Source organism: Macaca mulatta, chromosome 7 (assembly GCF_049350105.2).
Source record: "Macaca mulatta isolate MMU2019108-1 chromosome 7, T2T-MMU8v2.0, whole genome shotgun sequence".
In the NCBI taxonomy this organism is placed as follows: domain Eukaryota; kingdom Metazoa; phylum Chordata; class Mammalia; order Primates; family Cercopithecidae; genus Macaca; species Macaca mulatta.
Genome location: NC_133412.1, coordinates 10,465,916 through 10,485,944, shown reverse-complemented (window position 1 = coordinate 10,485,944; position 20,029 = coordinate 10,465,916). Strand labels below are relative to the sequence as shown.

Sequence of the window (20,029 nt, the reverse complement as noted above, 5' to 3'; positions counted from 1 at the left end):
TCCTCGTCCTCCTCCTCTTCCTCCGGCTCCTGGCTCAGCCTCAGCCTCAGCAGCGCCTAGCTAATCCCCGACCATATAGGGAGCTGGGCTAACACTCCACTGCACTGCAGAGCGCCAACGCCAACCAAGCAGTCCGCCCACCCCTCTCGCCTCTCGCCTCTCGCCCCAGCCAAGTGCGCTGCGGCCGCCCGCTCGGTGGAGAGCGCAACGCCGGGCGCGTCGAGCCGGCGGGGGCGGTGCGGGGGCCCTGGGCCGGCGCGGTGGAGCCTCCCCCGCACCGCTGGGCACCGCACCGCACACTCAGCGGAGGCGCGCGCCCCGCGGCGACCGGAGGATGTCCCCTAAACTGCTCCGATTCACAAACAAAGGCCAGTTGCTTAGCTCCAGCGCGCCCAGACTGGGTACCAACCCTCTTCGCTTTGCTCGCTTTGCCCACTTTGCTTGTGCGCGTGTGTGTGTGTGTGTGTGTGTGTGTGTGTGTTTGTGTGTGTGTGTGAGAGAGAGAGCGAGCGAGAGAGAAGGGGGGGGAGGGAGAGAGAGGGGGGGAGGGAGAGAGAGAGAGAGAGAGAGAGAGATCTGGACTCGAATCCCTTGCCGGGACCCGCGTGCCTTGTTGGGCAAGGAGAAAACGGTGCAGTGAGGAGCCAGGGTGATTGTCCACTCATAACAAAGTTTGCAACTCCCTAGATAGTCCTCTCTACACCTTAAGAGAACCCCTTCCCCTCTTCAAAATTGGTAAGTACACTTTACCAAACCGCTGGATTGTCCAGGGTTGCTGTGACTTCTCTCTATACCCCAGGGAGCTCCTGTTCCATCCTCAGTTTGGAAGTCAGGTGGCATCACAACCCTTCCTGTCTGCCCACCCCTAACCTTCTTCTGCATTTTAGAGTTCCAGCCCTGTGGACTCCAACGGGGGTAGAGAGGAGCACAGTTACAGGAGGTTCCCTTCCAGGTCCTGAAGGCTCCTACATCCCCCCCAGCCTTAGGTCCTTTTCCATGGTTGGGTATTGTTAGATTGGTCCTTGTCTAGACTGACGGTGCAGGGTGCCCCCTTCTGTTTGATGGCCGAGAAGCTCCGAGGCAAGAGACTGTTCAAGGCAAAAGGCACCAGACAGGAGATGTAGATTTAGGAGGAAGTGCAGCTGGGAAGGTGGTAATTCTGGGCTGATGGTGGTGGAAGACGCTGGAAACCCCAAGCCATTCCACAGCTGCATATTACCGCCTCCTTGTGGACGACCTCTCTCTCTTGATTCTACCTTAAGATCTCTTTCCTGAGCTTCGGTCCCACAATCTCTGATGAACATCAGAAATGCTAAGAAAAACAATGTTTTTTTCTTATATTGTACTCAAACTGCTACCTTCTAGAGGCTGCAGCTTGGGTCTTGTGCCTCTTCTGAAACCTGCCTAGAACAAGTCAAACCATCTCTACATTGTAGCCCTTCATCTCTTAGAAGACATCTGCCATGCCTGTCTCTATGGCCCACCATCCACTCTTTTCTTCTGGCTAAGGTTCTTCTTACCCCCAACTTTCCCTGTAGTATAGTTTCCAGAGCCTATGTCATCTTTGATGGCCATATAAGCATTGCAGGTTGTCTTCTTCCTGAATTGTGCTCTCCATCCTTGTTTTGGGCAGTCTTTATGTGCAGCCTAATATTGGATTGGCTTTTGGGGAAACATCAATGACACTTACTGTGTTTGGAGTTAACTAGAATTTCTAGATTTACTTTTTTTCTTCCTCCCACGTGAACTGCAAAAGTCAGCTCTTCTCCATCTTGATCACGTGCAAGTGCTTGAGTAACTGTGGGCACGGTGGCTCAAGCCTGTAATCCCAACACTTTGGGAGGCCAAGGTGGGCCGATCACCTGAGGTCGGGAGTTCGAGACCAGCCTGACCAACATGGAGAAACCCCATCTCTACTTAAAAAAAAAACAAAAACACACACATACAAAATTAGCCGGGCGTGCTGGCACATGCCTACAATCCCAGCTACTTGTGAGGCTGAAGCAGGCAAATCGCTTGAACCCGGGAAGTGGAGATTGCGGTGAGCTGAGATCACGCCATTGCACTCCAGCCTGGGCAACATAAGCGAGATTCCATCTCAAAAAAAAAAAAAAATATATATATATATACACACACACACACATATATATAGTGTGTGTATATAGTGTATATATATAGTGTGTGTGTATATATATACAGTGTGTGTATATATATATTCCTTCCAATTATAATACACAATCATGTATTGATGTCTCTATATGTGAACCTTTAAGATATTTTTAAAGCTAGAGTATGCCATGCAAGGTGCTAATTATTACTAACCTGCGATATGGCATACCTTCAGAATACTAATAGAGGCCCTCTTGGATTAACTTTCATACTTTTGATTATGCTTATTTAATGGTCAAGAGCTTACCCAAGTCAGAAAAATAATACGCATTGAGTACTATGCTTATGACGTGGGTGATGAAATAATCTGTACACCAAACCTCCATGACATGCAGTTTACTTATGTAACAAACCTGCACATGTACCCTTGAACCTAAAATAAAAGTTATAGTTTAAAAATAACCTACATAAATATATGACTTTGCAGCCCAAATTTCTTCTTGTTCATAGGGGCTACTACAAATGCCTTTTTTACATACTTTACTAAAATACAGATATGTAACCTGGGACACCACTTCCCATATCAGTCAAGTAACCTACCACATAAGAAGGAAGAATGGAGTTCTGTAACACCATTGGTGCATCCACTTGGATCCCTGATGGTCTTTGTGTTCCTCTAGAGTGCCCAAAAGTAAGCTGTTTAATCATCAAAATCTAAGATTGTTCTGGAGTTCAGCATGTAGAATCTTGGATTGTTGTTTCAGCCTGTAAACTGGGGAAGGTGGACATTTACTTCTATTTGAAATCTACTGGTACTTCTTCCATTCTCTAAGATTTCTCAAAGATGCACCAATAATGATGTTGTCGTCATGTAGGTATAAATAAATAGTAGTTCAGACACTGCTTTGATACTTGTTTTGCTATTAGTTCACCCATTAAGACTGGGAGAGAATAAACTAATAGTAAGTTACTTGTCTAAATTCATACAACTAGTAAAAGGAGTCACACAATCTCCTCCTACTTGGGGTAAAACAGTCTCAATACTTTTCAGTACCTTCTCCAAGTAAGAGGAGATTGTTTGACTCCAAGTTCAATACGTTTCAGTACTTTCTCCACTATACTGCCTTGCTTCTAGAATAGCAAAGTGGAAAGCATCAGGTTCATACACCACCTCCATGCCCCTCATACCCCATACATGTTGGGTTTGCTTCCACACAGCCTATATTTTAAACTGAGTCTCTCTCAAAACCAGTTACTCTTATTAGAGAGCCAGAGGATTTGGACCTTAGGTCTTAGAGGGTATTGTAGCTACTACATTTTTAAAGAAAAACCCAAAGCGCCCCAGGTTTCTAAAGCCCTGGAGAAAGCTATCAGCCATTATTGTGACTTCAATTAGGTGCACACCACAGAGAAATGAAATACCTTTGGAATGCTGGCATGGTTCAAAGTCAGACCTCGAAGCCTGCTGTTTTTGAATGCTGGGGCACTGTGCGGCCAATATCAACAGCAGGTGGGGGCCAAACCAGAAATTTTTCATTTTTATTGTTATAGCACTTTTATACCTTTTACATACATAATTTTAAAGGCCTGACAAAATCTGAAGCCTGATTATTGAAATAAAATTCATGTATTATTTTCTCCTCTGGCAGGTTCTCAAAGTATTGGTCTTGAGGGTTTTCTCACATAAGAGGGCCTCTTATTTGTGTCTTAACAGTAATACTGCTATAGTTTTAAAATGCTAATGAAAATGTCCACACTCATATAAGTCAGTATCTCATTTGCTATATCGTATTATTCATGGTAGCCAGTTGCCCAAGTGGTCTCAATGAGGCCAAGGACACGGATTCAATTGTAGGAAGCCCAGTTAGCTCCACTCTATTTGCTGTCCAAAGACCCTGGCCCCTTCATTCTGGTTAAAAGCCTCATAAATCTTCGTTCATTTAGCCATAGGGGAGGTAGGCTTCAGCTTTAACTAGCTAGGACTTCCCATGCTTGGAGACACGGAAGCTAAGGGGTCACACTTGATAAAGATAGCCTTCACCCATGTTATTAGCAATATATTAAACTCTACACAACACTAAATCTTTCTCCATTTCAGCCTCACTTCCTAACTATAGGAGTCATCATCCATTTGCTGAAAATGCATTTCTTCCATTAATTGCATTCATGGCTTCGGTCTGCATTGACTCAGGTTTTGCCTAAGGAAAGTATAAAAGGAAATGATGGAAAGAACTGTAGAGCTGAGGAAGCTGACTCTGCTAGCTACCATCTTTTAAAATATCTCACCGTATACACAAGTACTATCTATATACTGACTGAAGATTTATGTATGTTTTTCATTAGCAAAAAGAAAAAAAAAACACTTTTCCCTGCTTTTTGTTCAGGTGTTCAAATTGTGAAGCTCTTTTACTGGTGATAAGGCAAGAAGATATTGTCGCCAGGGAAGCCTGTGAACAGAAAGAAATAACTCCTGAGATTACACCTGCTTTTGATTTGGTGCCAGTAGGAATGATGGTATACACATTTTACAGAAGTCATTTTTTAATGTTAAGAAAAAATTATCATTAGTTTCCAAGATCTTTATAATAAGCTACTAAATTGGTATACTAATATACCTTTGTCCTAAAACTTGGAAGCCATACCAAAATCCTTGATTCAGATTCCTTTCTTCAATAGAGAGGGGACAGGTACAAAAAAAATTTTTTCTTTTTCTGATGATATGTGCATTATCTTGCTTACAAAAGCCACAGACATCGCAACTGCTTAACACAGGCAAGGATCCAGTCACTGATACCTTCCTGAAGCTGAACACATGGAAATGTCGTCGTTGCCACCGCCTCCTCCTTCTCCTCCTCCTCCTCCTCTTCTTCCTCCTCCTCCCTTCTTCTTCTTCCTCTTTTCTCCTTCCTCTACTCCTTCTTTTTCACCTTCTCCTTCTTTTTCTTTTTGATATTTTAAGATTGGAGGATTACATTATGAGGCCAAAGTTAATATGCCATTCTGGTGAAAGGCTCCGGAAACTAAATCACTCAAGGGGTTTTGTTCCGGAGGGTTGGGACAACCTCTGAGGCACTGCGGAGATGGAGGCACGCTGAGCACACTTGCGGAAGCCTAGGAGGCAGATCGTCTTGCAAGGTTCCATCCATTGAGCTGATTCATCTTCAAGGAGTCGCCAGTTGGAAAGGGTTGTTAAAGCAATAGATTAAGCCACCAGCATTATAGTAGTTTATTTGCATTTTCCTGCAGGTCAGCCTCTGTTTAAAAGTACATTTATACTGTAATCATTGTGTATAGCAACAGCTTTGACATTAGCAACACAAGAGTTTGAGTCCTGGGCAAAACTCTACCATTTGCATGATTCTGAGCAAATAATTGAAACTCTCAAAGCCTGTTTGCATTTTATGAAAATACCCACTTTTGGGTGTATTTTAAAGATTAAATGACTGGGTGATTAGAATGTTTAGCAGAATATCTCGTACAAGTGCTCAGCACAAAACACCTAGCTATTTCTTGCAGATCTCTCCCTGTCCTCCTCCTTTGTGTTGGTTTCCAATGCCTGCCTTTCCGGTCTGTTTGTATTCTTGCCTCTCTTAAAGTTCTATTCTCATTCGATTTTTTTTTTTGAGGCCTTTACTCACAAAAAAAGACACAATGTTTCTGATTTCAGCAAATGATTTCCTGCCCCAATAAGCAAAACATTCTGGGCAGAGCTCATGTGTTGCAAGTTAATGACGAACACCAACACTGGTTTTCCCTGTTTGTTTCCTAGGGAGCTTGTTCTGAGCTGTATTATGTTTGCATCTTTAATGAGAGATGTATTCTGTTGCTATGGCATATTGAAATCTATGACTTCCTCTGGAAGGTGGAATTGTCACCTTCCACCCCCCTCAGGTTTTCCCTTGGGCTTTCTGAGATTGAGATCTAGTGGCTTATGAAACTACACTTAATCAGATAAGTCTCACACTAAACTCAATGCCTTTGACTTCTAATTTCTGCATTTTAAGTCTTCCTGTAATTCAGTGGCACAGATTTATTGAAGCTTCTGCCAGCAACAATCTGCTCTGATTCGCTGCAGTTTTAATAGTTCCTGCTGAAATAGGTGGGCACACAGTGGGTAAGGAGATGAACACAGTTTTGCGTCATTTATTTCAGGTACCAGGCTGAGACCCACATTTCAGTAGGTAAAAATGTAGGTAATTGACTTTCATGCTGGTTCCAGGGTAGTAATTATATGGCCAACTCCCAGGTTCAACTTGTCCCTATAGCCTGTTCTGAGCAGATCTCATTTCCAGTATCTTTGAGTTGGTGAAATTTCCTTTAAAATAATCCAATGAATCTAACAAAGCAAATCTTCGTTCTCTCTGCACTAAAGGACACGCAATTTCTCTTAGTATTCAGAGCTCCAGTGTCCTAGGATGTGAGCTCTGCTTTGCAATTCCTTGTCAGAATGCTGCTGTCGTCGCCAACAAGCATGGCAGAATGCTGTGGACTCTTAAGAGTTCAGGAGGCCTGCAGTGCTGCTGGGTGGCTCCTGTTGCTCTCATCTGAGGTCCAAACAGAAGTCAGAGATCTTAAACTACCACATTTGTACCTTATCATACAATCTGGAATTGAGAATGTAGAGTCTAAGTTCAATGGGTGCATAGACCAGCAAAAATTTACAGACAATTTTCAGCTGTATCATGGGGTTGCCATATTTTTGTGTTGCTTTTAAGCACATTGATAATCAAACTGCTAATTAATGGCTATTACTATTGTATAAAAGAAAGGACTTTTTAACATAAGACAGTAAAAAGGACAAATCTTAGAATTAAGAATAAATTTGACTTTGTGAATAACTCACTACATAATCTCTTTCTTTCTCTGCCTCTCTCTCTTTATCACTCACTCTCTCCTTTTCCTGCAAAGGAGATGAAAACCTCATCAAGACCAGCACTGATTTGGGAATCACCAATAGAGTCAACACCTTACTTGCAGATGATGAAACTAAGGCCCCCTAAGGTGAACTGTGAACTGAATTGATGAAAACTGGGACCAAAGCCCAGATCTCTGGGCTCCTTGTCTGGTATTTATTTTCCCTGCTTTCTTCATAATTAAATTCAGTGTAATGACCCAGACATAGAGCAAGATCCTGGAGTGTCTTCTTAATCATCAAATATTGTCCTCTATAAAGTTATAATGTTTAGTGAATTTGCTGTGGTCGAATTCTTTTAAAAATGGCTAACACATGTGTGAGAATTTGCTAGTGACCACCTAGAGTGCTTGTTCCCTAAGGGATTATTGACTATTCTTTGAAACTATAATAACAGACAACAACAACAAAAAAAAAAAAAAAAAAAGGAAAAGAAAATTAAGATTGAGCTTAATCACTTCATTCACTTAAGTACTTATTACATGTAAAAACACTGTTGAGGAGGTTTTGGGATTGGTGAATCTCATGTCAAGGTGGTTTTAGAATAGCCCTTTACAAATGTAAAATATTAATTTACTAAATCGCATGACTGTATTAGTCCATTTTTCACACTGCTGATAAAGACATACCTGAGACTGGGCAATTTACAAAAAAAAGATTTAATGGACTTACAGTTCCAGGAGGCTGGGGAGGCCTCACAATCATAACAGAAGGCAAGGAGAAGCAAGTCACGTCTTACATGGATGGCAACAGGCAAAGAGAGAGAGCTTGTACAGGGAAATTCTCATTTTTAAAACCATCAGATCTCATGAGACTCATTCACTATCATGAGACCAGCGCAGGAAAGACCTGCCCCCATAATTCAGTCACCTCCCACCAGGTTCCTCCCATGACACGTGGGGATTGTGGGAGCTGCAATTCAAGATGAGATTTAGGTGAGGACACAGCCAAACCTTATCAATGACTTACACGTCACTTCACAATTTTCATATCCTTCCACTTCTTAGTTTCTACCTCAACATTATAGTCTATGACCTCAAATGTTGAGACACCTTAAGCACCCTTTAATTGTGGTTCTTGTTCTTCTCAACCCTTTCAGTATTTGGCCCTGTTGGTTCATTACTATTTCTTGGAACTACTCCCCATCCTTGGGGTCCAGGTCCTAGCACTATTCAGACTCTTCTACATCTCTGACTCTTCCTTCTTGATTTCGTTTGATGACCTCTCTTTCTCATTCTGACATCAGAAATGGACGTTCTCTAAGATTCCAAATTTGAACCTCCTTCATTTTCTGCAGACTCATCTTACCCTCTTTCATGACTTTAGCCACCACAGCCTCTATGCTCAGATCTTTATTGCCAGGTCTTCCAAGTTACAGATTTACTTTTCTAACTGTATGTTGGAGACTTCCAACTGAGTGTATCACATTTCTTCAAATGCAACATGACTAAAACAGAATTTATCCTGTAAGTAAGGACCCTCCCCATGAGCTGCCCTTTTCCAGACCTACTGGCTCCTCCTTCCTCCCAATCTTTCTATCTCTGTTATTGGTACCACCATCCTTGGAGGAACAATAACTAACACTGGCAAGGGAACCAGCAGAAATAATGAGTCACTCAGTCAAGACATCAGGACACACACTTCTCCCTGCCGCATTGACCCTGTGCTGGCTTCCACAACTGAGTTTGGTGTGTGGAAAAAGAAAAAAGAAGAGAACTGACACCTCTAACAAAGAGATGCCTTCAAACAACAGACAAAGGTTATCTAGACCTGAAACACTTCAACACAAAGACAGGATTCAGGAGTTAATGAGAGGAAATGAGCTTTGCCAAGGACTTCTGCAAGGAAGCTATGATTCTCGTCCAATGGGCAGAGTACCTGCCTGGATCAGCACATTGCAGAGTCTCGTCAATTTGGAGCCCTTTGCTTTGAATCCTGGCACCGGCACTGTTTAGCTTTGTGAACCCGAGTAAGATACCTAACCTTGCCGTGTCTCAATTTTCTTATTTAAAAAAGAAAAGCAAAATTTAAAAACAAATTTAAGAGGATGATTGAAGAATTGAAAAGTCAATATCTCTATAAAGTTTTGGGGTTTTTAAATTTATTTATTTACTTATTTTTATTTTTTATTTTATTTTATTTTTGTTGTTGTTTTTTTTTGGTTTTTTTTGTTTTTTTTTTTTTTTTTGAGACAGTCTAACTCTGTGGCCAGGCTGGAGTGCCGTGGTACGATCTCGGCTCACTGCAAGCTCCGCCTCCCGGGTTCCAACGACTCCCCTGCCTCAGCCTCCCAAGTAGCTGGGACTACAGACATGTACCACCACACCCAGCTAATTTTTTGTATTTTAGTAGAGACAGGGTTTTACCATCTTGGCCAGGATGCTCTCAATCTCCTGACCTCATGATCCACCCGCCTCAGCCTCCCAAAGTGCTGGGATTACAGGCGTGAACCACCGCGCCCGGCCCATCTATAAAGTTTTTAGAACAGTGACTGGCAATGAGCAGATACTGATTTACTGTCTGGTTTCTCCAAAAGCAGACCCTGATTTGGGAGATGATCCCAGAAAGTACCAGTAAGAGTGAGAAAGTGAGACAGGAAAGGGAAGGAAGCCAGTAAGGAGCAAGTTATCAAGCCAGTTACCTCTGTGCATGAGGAGTCCAGTTCACTGGGGAACTCTGGGAACCAGTGAGGAACATGCACTTCAGAGTCACCCTCAGAAAAACAAGGAAGCTGGGGTATTTAGACGCTAACTCTGGTCAGTCACTGGGTGAAGGCTGCTCCCAGGGTGTTAATTCTCTGGCACTTTCAGCCGGCTCCAGCTGCCAGAGAAAGCCCTTGGGCGGTTGGAAATTGGGCTGCCAAATACTCAACAATGGGAGGAAACCCAGTGTTCAACAAATACGCTATCGTCATCATCACCACTGACATCCAGAGGCAAAACCTATGAAAACGGGCTATTCTGGCTGAAGCTGCAGGAGAGATGTGGATGGTGGTCCCAGGATTTGGCACTGGGTGCCCAGTGATCTCATCGTAGGTGAGGTACCTGAGTCAGCTCTACAGAACCTTAGGGATTCGCAGACCAAGTTGGGGAGCACACTTCTTAGCATCTGTGAATACTGGGAGTGATTCAAAGAAGATAAAAATGGTATCTTTAGCACACCTGTTATAAGGAAAGGAAGCTTCAGATAATGAGTATATTATCACTGGGAGTGATTCAAATGAGATAAAAATCTACCTCTCTCCCTCAAGGAGCTACAACTTAGTTTCAAAGACAAAATATGAACACAGTACAGTAAGGCCAGGCGCGGTGGCTCACGCCTGTAACCCCAGCACTTTGGGAGGCCGAGGCAGGTGGATCGAGAGGTCAGGAGATTGAGACCATCCTGGCCAACATGGTGAAACCCCGTCTCTACTAAAAAAAAAAAAAATACAAAAAATTACCCAGGCGTGGTGGCAGGTGCCTGTAGTCCCAGCTAGCCGGGAGGCTGAGGCAGGAGAATGGCGTGAACCTCGGAGGCGGAGCTTGCAGTGAGCCGAGTTCGCCACTGCACTCCAGCCTGGGCGACAGAGTGAGATTCTGTCTCACAAAAAAAAAAAAAAAAAAAAAACATAGTACAGTAAGGTAAGCAGCAATGCAAGTTTAGTGTCCAGGGAGTGGAGTAGAAGTTGAGTGTCCAGCGAGACTGCCACTGGCTGGGGTAGTCAGAAGCAGCTCCATTGAGGAAATAGGATTAGGCTTAACCCTATGGCACGATTTCTTTTCAGACTGGCAGAACAGAGGCAACAATACACTGATTGGACCCGAGAGCTCCCCTGACTGAGATGCTGGTTGTCATGTGGAAGGCCTGGGGCCCGGACTGCCGCTTCACGCAACCCCTCAGTTATACTGGACTACGCAAAGCGCTTTACTGAGTGGCGATGCCATTCTTCAGAAATCATCACTCCCAGAGGTAGATCCAACTTTCAGCCTCTCTCCACCCCTGCCCTGCCCTTCCATCTTAAATGTTCTCTCTCAAGTCATCATAATAGCTATCAACAACCCTGTGAAATAGGCATTTTTACTGCCATTTTACAGATGAGGAGACTGAGGGTCAGGGTTAAGAAATCTCCCTAAGGGTTGTCAGCTAAACTGGGATTTAAACCCTAGTCTATCTAATTTTAAAGCCAAACCAAATCACTGTGCTTTAATGCCTCCAGTTCAAGCAGAGAAGAAAAAAAAACTCTTAATGACTTTAGATTTGAGATAGTCAAATTAGATCCTACAGATTGATCCAAAGCACTTGTATTCAGAGGTTGTTTATTCTTCCTCATTATCCACACAGCTAACGGGTACTACTTCTAAGGCCACACAGCAACTGCTGCAAGCTTATGGAGAGCAGTTTGGGAAGGGACAAAAGAGAATAGATTGAAATCCACTTGAGTGACGATTTCCCTGCCTTGGTCAACAGACGGTACATTTATGGCATTCTTGGATCTCTAGAAGTAGAAGAATTCCTTGAGATCTGAGTTCAGGTCCATTTCCGCCAAATTGCAAGGCTTATTTAGCTATTACTTAACATTCCATCTGTTACCTTTTGCCAGGTTTTTAAAAAATCAAATATATTCGTTACCTGAAGCTTCCTTTCACTATAACAGGTGTGTTAAAGATATCATTGAGGCATTCATTCATTCATTCATTCATTCCCAATAAGACAGCTTAGAAAAGTAGAGAGGGTGGGCCAGTCACGGTGGCTCACGCCTGTAATCCCAGCACTTTGGGAGGCCGAGACGGGCGGATCACAAGGTCAGGAGATCGAGACCATCCTGGTTAACACGGTGAAACCTCGTCTCTACTAAAAATACAAAAAATTAGCCGGGCGAGGTGGCGGGTGCCTGTAGTCCCAGCTACTCGGGAGGCTGAGGCAGGAGAATGGCGTGAACCCGGGAGGCAGAGCTTGCAGTGAGCCCAGATCGCGCCACTGCACTCCAGCCTGGGCGACAGAGCGAGACTCTGTCTCAAAAAAATAAATAAATAAAAGTAGAGAGGGTGAAATATTAGCCTTGATGTACAGTTAAGGGAAGAGACATGACCAATAATGACCCTTCGGTTTGGTTTTTCCCTTTTGCAGACACCTGCACTCCCTGCAGCCCAGTCAGAATCCCTTGAGGAAAAAGCCCTGCAAGATTCTGGAGTAGATCACTGACAGGGCAGGTGCAGTCTCTACTCAGCATTCCAGTTAAGTGATTCCTCGCCAGTCTCTGAGGCCAGACGTCCTCTCTACTTTTTTTAGTAGGTAACTCCCTGACCAGGCACTGAAAATCCTTGGGTAAAAATCACAAAGTGATTTAAAAAAAAAAAAAAGACAAATTGGAAAAGATACCTGTGGAGGATATTTTCCAAATACTTTGGAAATCTTTTTGAATATTCTGGGCTCAGCAAGGCACTGGGCTCTCAGGGGCCATCTATGGACAAGGATATTGCCATCCCAAGATTAGAATTGCATGAAGCTAGCAGAAGCTTGGGAAGCTGATGTTGAAAATTTAAGACTAACTCCCTAAGAGGCAGCATTTATTCTTAATTCCCCAGCAGTAACATTGTGCTTTTCTCTAGAAGGAGATACATGGTGATCTTTCTCTGAACTTTAAATGATCATAGTAGACCAGTACCTGTAGTAGTAGTAGTAGTAAGTTAACATTTCCTGTGTGCTGGGCACTATTCTGGTTACATGTATTAAGTCATTTAGTCCAACAATAGCCCTTTGCCATCAGTAGTATTATTATTGTCCACGTTTTACAAATGAGTTAACTGAGGCACAGAACTCAAGTCACTTACCACCCTCAGTTCCTTATCACATGGGCCTCTCCATAAGGTGACTTAGAACATAGCAGCTTGCTTCACTAGAACAAGTATGTGGGAAGATTCAGACAGACAGAGGGTGAAAGCGAGATGCAAGCCTATCTTCTGTAACCTAATTGCAGAAGTGACATCACATCACTCTGCCATATGCTATTCATAAGAAGCAAATCACTAGCCTCAGCCCACACTAACAGGGAGGAGATAACACAAACGGCATGAATATCAAGAGGTGGAGTTCACTGGGACCATCTTAAAGGATTCCTTCCACACGGTCTGACGACAGAGCCCAAGACCTTGACCAAAAGAAGAGACAGGTCACATTTTCCCTAGGCAAACTTGCAAGAACCAAACCTATCTCAACAGAGAGTGCAGGAATGGGGAAGTTGTATCGCAGACGCCAGCTCCAGCCAGGGTTTCAAGTCAATGAGTTTCATTTAAAGTCACTTGAGCTCCAAGAGTTATATTTTCCTACCTGGCAAACTCAGACAGCGATTCCATTCAGCACCAAGAATAAGGAAAATGAAGGGTTACGAATGATGATTATTTCTCGAATTCCTAATTTAAAGTTAGTGATAAGAGCAGTTAAACTCCGGAACAGTCACCCCTTTCCTCTGTGTTCCTGTCCCTTGTCCTCACCCCTCTCTAATTTTGCGTGTCTCTCTGTGGCAGTTTCTGAGCTTTCTTTGTCTATCTTCCTTTTGTTCCCCACCTTTTGACCAGCTTTCTCTGTCTTACTGCTCTGTATTTTTCTTTTCATTTTTCAGTTCCTAGGTGTTGAATTTTTTTAATTTATAAAACTTTTTAGGAAGGGAAAAGTAGACAAATTTACAATAAAGTAGTGCACTGGTCAGTTTTATGTGTCAACTTGGCTAAGCCATGGTCCCCAGTTATTCAACCAAGCACTAATCCAGGCATTGTTGTGAAAGCATCTTGTAGATGTGATTAATATCTACAGTCAATTTAATGTAAGGAAGATCGCCCTGGATAATCTGGGTGGGCCTAATCTAATTAGTTGAAACTGAGGGTTCCCTGCAGAAGCGGGTATTTTGTCCGAAGGCTGCAACACCATCTCCTGCCCAGGAGTTTCCAGCTTGCCCTTCTTGACAGCCGGCCCTACAGATTTGTATGTGCCTAGCCTCCCTGTTACATAATTTCCTGCAGTAAATCGATGTGTGCGTCACGTGGGCGTGTGCATGTGTGTGTGTGTATTCTGTTGAGTCCTGAATGACATAGCTGGCAGGAATATCCAATAGTTCTGAGAGTGGTCTTTATACTAATAGGGAGGGGGGGAATATTTTCATTTTAAAAGAATTGAATCACTTGAAATGAGTTTTCTCATTTGTGTTTTCAAAGATACTATTTTTTCCCCAGAGTAGAATTCCAGATATCCCTCAAGTCATGCCACGCTGGCCACCTCTAGTTTGGCCTGAATTAGGCCTTGGTAATGTGTCTGCAGTTGGTTTCACCCACTGGGTTCTTGGTCTCGCCGACTTCAAGAATGAAGTTGTGGACCCTCGCGGTGGTTACAGTTCTTACACATGGTGTGTCCGGAGTTTGTTTCTTCAGATGTGTCCGGAGTTTATTCCTTCTGGTGGGTTCATGGTCTTGCTGACTTCAAGGGTGAAGCCGCAGACCTTCACAGTGAGTGTTACAGCTCTAAAAGGTGGCGAGTCTGGAGTTGTTTCTTCCTTCCGGTGGGTTTGTGGTCTCGCTGGCTTCGGGAGTGAAGCTGCAGGCCTTCGTGGTGAGTGTTACAGCTCATAAAAATAATGCAGACCCAAACAGTGAGCAGCAGCAAGATTTATTGCAAAGAGCGGAAAAACAAACGCTGTAAACCACAGAACGTGACCCCACCGCCCGCCTCGGCCTCCCAAGGTGCTGGGATTACAGGCGTGAGCCACTGCGCCCGGCCTGTTTTAATCTTTAATGTGGTAGTAAATATTATTAGATATAACCCACATAAACAAAAGCTCTTTGGGTTCTCAACAACTTTTAAGAGTCCAAGGAATCCTAAGAGCATAAAGCTTGTTGAGTAACCACTGCTGTAGACCACTGATTATGGTCATGCTGAAACAAAAAGTAGAATGTGCCTTTAGGGGTGACTGGTCCGAGGAATTGGGAACAGCTTAGAGTGGCCATGGAACCTAGAGTCCTCTCCCTCTTGCTAATAGCTAAATTCACACCAGAAGCTATGTTGTATATATGTATTTTTTTATCTTCTACAGAACCCAGCAAGATTTTGAATGCCGGATACATACTCTGTAGGTATCAATTGATTTATGTTTATTAATCTTCAATTTTGCAACATGTATTAATTTAGAATAAGGGGGCATCTATCTTACAGCTCAAGAAGATTAATGTCCACTTGAAGGCTAAAACCTGAGCAGTTTGGGAGGCCCACCCTCCCTCAGGCCATTGCAGCTGCCATGTGAGTTCAGTGGGTGAGGGATGGAGGTAGGAGAAAGGTCCATGCCCCATTCAAGCTGGAACCTGTTCTCTGCAACTTGGAGCCTTTCTTTGGTCCGTAGAGCCACAAAGCCCATCAGATTCTGGTATTTTCCTTCAGTTAGAGAAACTGGCAGGATATGACACCTATTTTTACAACATAAGTTCTTCAGTGAAGATTTATGACTGTTGACATAGAACTCAATGTGTCCTCCCTGTATACATGCTCTATTCTAGTACACTCTTTAAGTCCTGACTAGAGTACGGTTACAAATGCTGACTCAAACCTCATCTCTATAACTTACCAGCTGTGAAAACTTGAGCAAATTTCCTATACTCCACCAGCCTCAGCTTCCCTATCTGTAAAATGGGAATAACAGTAATACCACCTGAAAAGGTTGTGGTGAAAATTAAATGATATAATGTATACCAAGTACTTAGCATGGGTGCCTGACACAGCAAAAGATCTGAAGAAATGTTAAGTACTTTTTTGTGTGAGGCAGAATCATAGGGCTGGAAAGAGACTTTCTGTTCTTATTTGGTCGTTAATATTTAATATGCTAAGCTCTAGAGAGACTAGTTATTTGCCACTGCCCTTGGTAAGAATGGGAATGGAAAAAAGCAGATCATGTCTTGCTTCTTTTTCATCCTCATCAAAGCCCAAGGAATGAAAATAGGAGGAGAAGAATCATTCATTTACTAAAGAAAATATGCCTCCATTTTGACCACCTGCTGTGTGTGAGTTTGCGACAATCCCCTTCCATCCAACAAGGTTGTGTTTATGTTTTAACAGGAGCGTCTCTCGCTAGAGCAGAAAGGACGCGGCATTGGCCAGGCAGCATGTGTGTTTGTTTGCCCTGAGTCCTGGGGCAGCTAGTTATCTTGGGCAGAGTTACTTTTCAGGTCTGGAGCCAGGAAAACACACTCCTTAATGCCCACATGGTTGCAGTGTGACACATAGCTTGGAAGCTTGCCACACCTATTGCAGCTGCTGCCTGACTTGTGTCCCAGGAAAGATTGTCTTCATGAGATATTCTTAGGGATGAATGCTGTAAGAAACGTGCACACCACGCAGGACAGCAGCCACCTAACTTCAGAGGTTCGTCCTCGCACAGGCCCCTGCAGTCTGGGCTATGCCGGTGGTCTGCCTAGGAAACGGCCTTCAGTATGCAGGGGACTGTGAGTTGCCCAGTAACTGCATTTGAGAATCAAAGCACCGATTTCAGGCAGCGATGGGCTGTGTGTCTGGAGACAGGTGTGGAGACTGCTTTCGTGTGCTCCTGCTGAAGGAATAGAAGGCAGCATGAACTCAGACTGAATGGCTGGCTCTGGTATGTGTCTGAATTAAAACCAAACCACCATTTCACCAATGGCACACAGATGGACCCCTGCTTGACACCACAAGAGGAAAACTAAAAATGAAATCAGCCAGAATAACTAATTTTGTTATTAGTTAAAATAATTTCAAAACAAGCAACTCTATTGTTTTAAAAGGGAACATCAAAATAACAGGAAAATTGGAAAGTAGCAATGTCATATAATGTCTGAAAATAAGCTAAAAAGAATGCACATTATTTCAGTGGAAGAAGAAAAGTCCAAGGAAAAGACACAACAAAACTTTTTGTATGTGTCATAAGCTGTTCCCATCACTACTGAAGACACAAGGGGAGAAAGTGGTTTGTACTCTACTCCTAGGAATCTGGGTTAGACCATGAGAGCAATTGCCATGATAACAGTGGGGAAGCAAACAGGGACGTAATGGGACAATACCTCATGAGAGTCCCTGTGTGTTTGGAGTGGCTCAGGGCCTCCTTTCCATCTTCGGCAGTGAGTTGCAAATAGTGCAGTGCGTTACTTTCTACATAATTATTTAACCTAAGGAAACACTTCAATGATGACCGCCGCCTGCAATGAGGCAATAGCAAGGATTAAAAATAGCCAAGGCAAGTCATTAAAATATCAGGTAGCAAACAGTCCTTAATGAATGAAACAAGTTTTTTGGAAGCAAGGACCTATGACTAGGAAGACTTGGAAAATTGTAGGCTTGTGTGTGCTTATTCTAATTTTCCATTGTGTATGTTTTTGCTTGTATTTCCCTTCCCGCCCCTCAACCATTCAGGGCTAACTCGATTTTAACCCCTCCAGTCTCACACTTCCACATAATTAGGTTAGGTCGCCCTCTGGTGGCACAGAGCTAATCTAGCTTCTGATAAAGCCTGTGTATTCTCTGCAATGCAATGCCTTAGATTTGAGCTAATTAAATATTCTGTTAACGCTTTCATATGTAGCAAATATAAACTGACACTTTTTAATGGAAAGAAGCAGCAATAAAAACCTAATTACAGTTTCTGTTTCATTTCTTGTAAAGACTTAAGGAAGCAATTTGGAATCTTGAAGAACTTAGGTAATATTGACTGTACTGTCCTATCAGAAATATGTCATTAATAGGGATTCTGTGTTACTGAGATTGATAGCATGTTTGATAAATACGCTTTCACTGTTGATGGCAAATAAAACACTCTGGCTCATAAAGAGATGACCTCAGCCAGGGCAATCTTCATAAACCTACTTGAAGTGGACTTGAAAAATAAAAAGGGCCAACAATCACTGAAAATATACAGGAGGTGAGAAAAAATTTTAATAAGTGAATAATTGAATTTTGAAAATAGTGCAAGAAACAGGCTTAATCAGCAGGCAGGGTGCTAGTGCTGATACCGTCACTATCTAGCTCTGTGGTCTTGCATTCCATCAGATGCACCAATAGCCTGAAGCTAAATTTGTGATTTTTTCTTAAACTGCCTAAAATGTTACTTGTAACTCAAAGAATCTCAATTAATAAATGCTCCCCAGAAGACTATAATCAGCATAGACCCAATAATATATACATATACATTATAAAGGCAATTTAAACAATGAATACCCAGGAAGACTTCCTCAATTATTCGGGATGCACTGGGAAACATGGCAAAAGTGAGCATCAAATTTAACACGTAATAGGCACAGCTATGAGGAGAGAGGCTGATATTTAATCTCAAGCTCAGATTTTGAGGAAAAGGGCTGGCTGTGATGGATCTGGCTTTGATCAGGAGCTCACCCTGGTGTTAGCTCGTGAATATGGTAAATCAGGTGGGATTTGGGGCTGGAGCACGTAGCCCAACAGATGTGAACTGCAAGGACAAACTCATCAATCCTAGGGGAAAAAAAATGGAATAGTTTCTTGCTTTGAGCCCTGACAAATATGTGTTTATGCTACTTCTGCTACTGTTAATAATTAATAGTGAAGTAGATATTTTTCTCACATTGAAATTAGGCAGTATAACTAAAGCCATATTGTTGAGTTAATGTATTCTAACCCATGCCACAAAAAGATTTTATGGCTCTGTAAAGATTTCTTACAAAGAATATGGCATAGTAAAAAAAATTAATCTCAGATAAAAATGCATCTGAGCCTTCAATGTCAGCTACAAAATTCCACAATTTGAAAAAAAAAATTAAATTTTAATAGAAGGATTTGAGACAGGAACAAATATCATTAACAAAATACTGTTTTACTGTTTTTGCCTAACGTTTTACGTTTCCAGCATCTTTAAATTCACACATTTACTATTTCCTCCAACACTGCAGGTAGTAGGATCCTTAGTTAATGTTCATTTCATTAACTGGAGAAAGGAATTGAGGGATTTCCCAAGATCACATAAAATATCTTAGAGAAGTCCACATGGTTTTTGTTTGATCCATCTATTCATCTATCCATCCATCTATCCATCTATCCATCCATCCATTCATCCATCCATTCATCTATCCATCCATCCATCCATTCGTCCATCCATCCATCCATTCATCCATCCATACATTCATACATTTATGCATCAGATGCCTATTGAGCAAGTCTGTATAATATATATGTACTGTTACAAGGGTAGCAAAGGTGAATTAGATATAATATCTCTGTATAAAAGGAGCTTGCAATATAGTAGGACCAATAAGACATGTATAAATTTACAAAATAGGCTGACATGGGTGCTTTATACATTCACAGGATTGGAATTTCAGAAGCTAAAGGGATCTTAGAGGTTATGTAGTCCAATTTCCCTCAAGAGTGCATAAATATTCTGTAGAATATCTAGTATCCAGGAATTTTTCCTAACACTCTTAAAAAATATAGCATATACATAATATGATATAAATATAAAAGTATATATTATAAATTATATATGATTACATATTATGTTTTTTAAATATACATATAAAATGATGGACTATAATCTATTAAAACAGTCCATTTGCATTTGAATAGTTCTTATTAAGAGGAAATTTCTGTGATACTAAGCAAAAATCTTTACTTAATTTAATCTCTACTTAGAAAGCTATGCTATTTCTGACACCTTTTTTCTATAACAGGTATTCTTATATTGAACTCATGTACCCCTGGGTTATCCATTTTCCAGAATAGGGCCTGAAAATCTTTCTGCATTCTGGTTTGCTTTCTGTAGAGGAACTAAATTTGTATTATTCTTAAATGTGATGCCTGAATTGGATCTATCTATTTAGAGTATAATGGAGTCACTTCCTCTCATGGTATTTATTATACTCTACTCGTGAATTATGCAAAAGCATGTGCTTTTCTTGCAGCTATAGCACGCTGATCGCTTGTCTTATACTTGAAGTCGACTAAAGCCCCAGGCCCTGCTGCTGCAGCCATCATCCTAGCCAAAGAGAGCACGGT

General features: G+C 42.2%; 2 long non-coding RNA genes across 2 annotated transcripts; both read left to right on the top strand.

Annotated features, from left to right (window-relative positions):
- The first annotated feature begins 48 nt into the window (after positions 1-48).
- LOC106999116 (uncharacterized) lies at positions 49-12,385 on the top strand. The gene is made up of 4 exons (XR_001445810.3): positions 49-401; positions 7,018-7,174; positions 10,788-10,972; positions 12,131-12,385. It is a non-coding gene; the product is annotated as an uncharacterized LOC106999116 (long non-coding RNA).
- A 2,618-nt stretch (positions 12,386-15,003) lies between these two features.
- Positions 15,004-17,648, top strand: LOC144329835 (uncharacterized). Its single transcript, XR_013395489.1, has 2 exons — positions 15,004-15,119; positions 16,097-17,648. It is a non-coding gene; the product is annotated as an uncharacterized LOC144329835 (long non-coding RNA).
- The last annotated feature ends 2,381 nt before the right edge of the window (positions 17,649-20,029 follow it).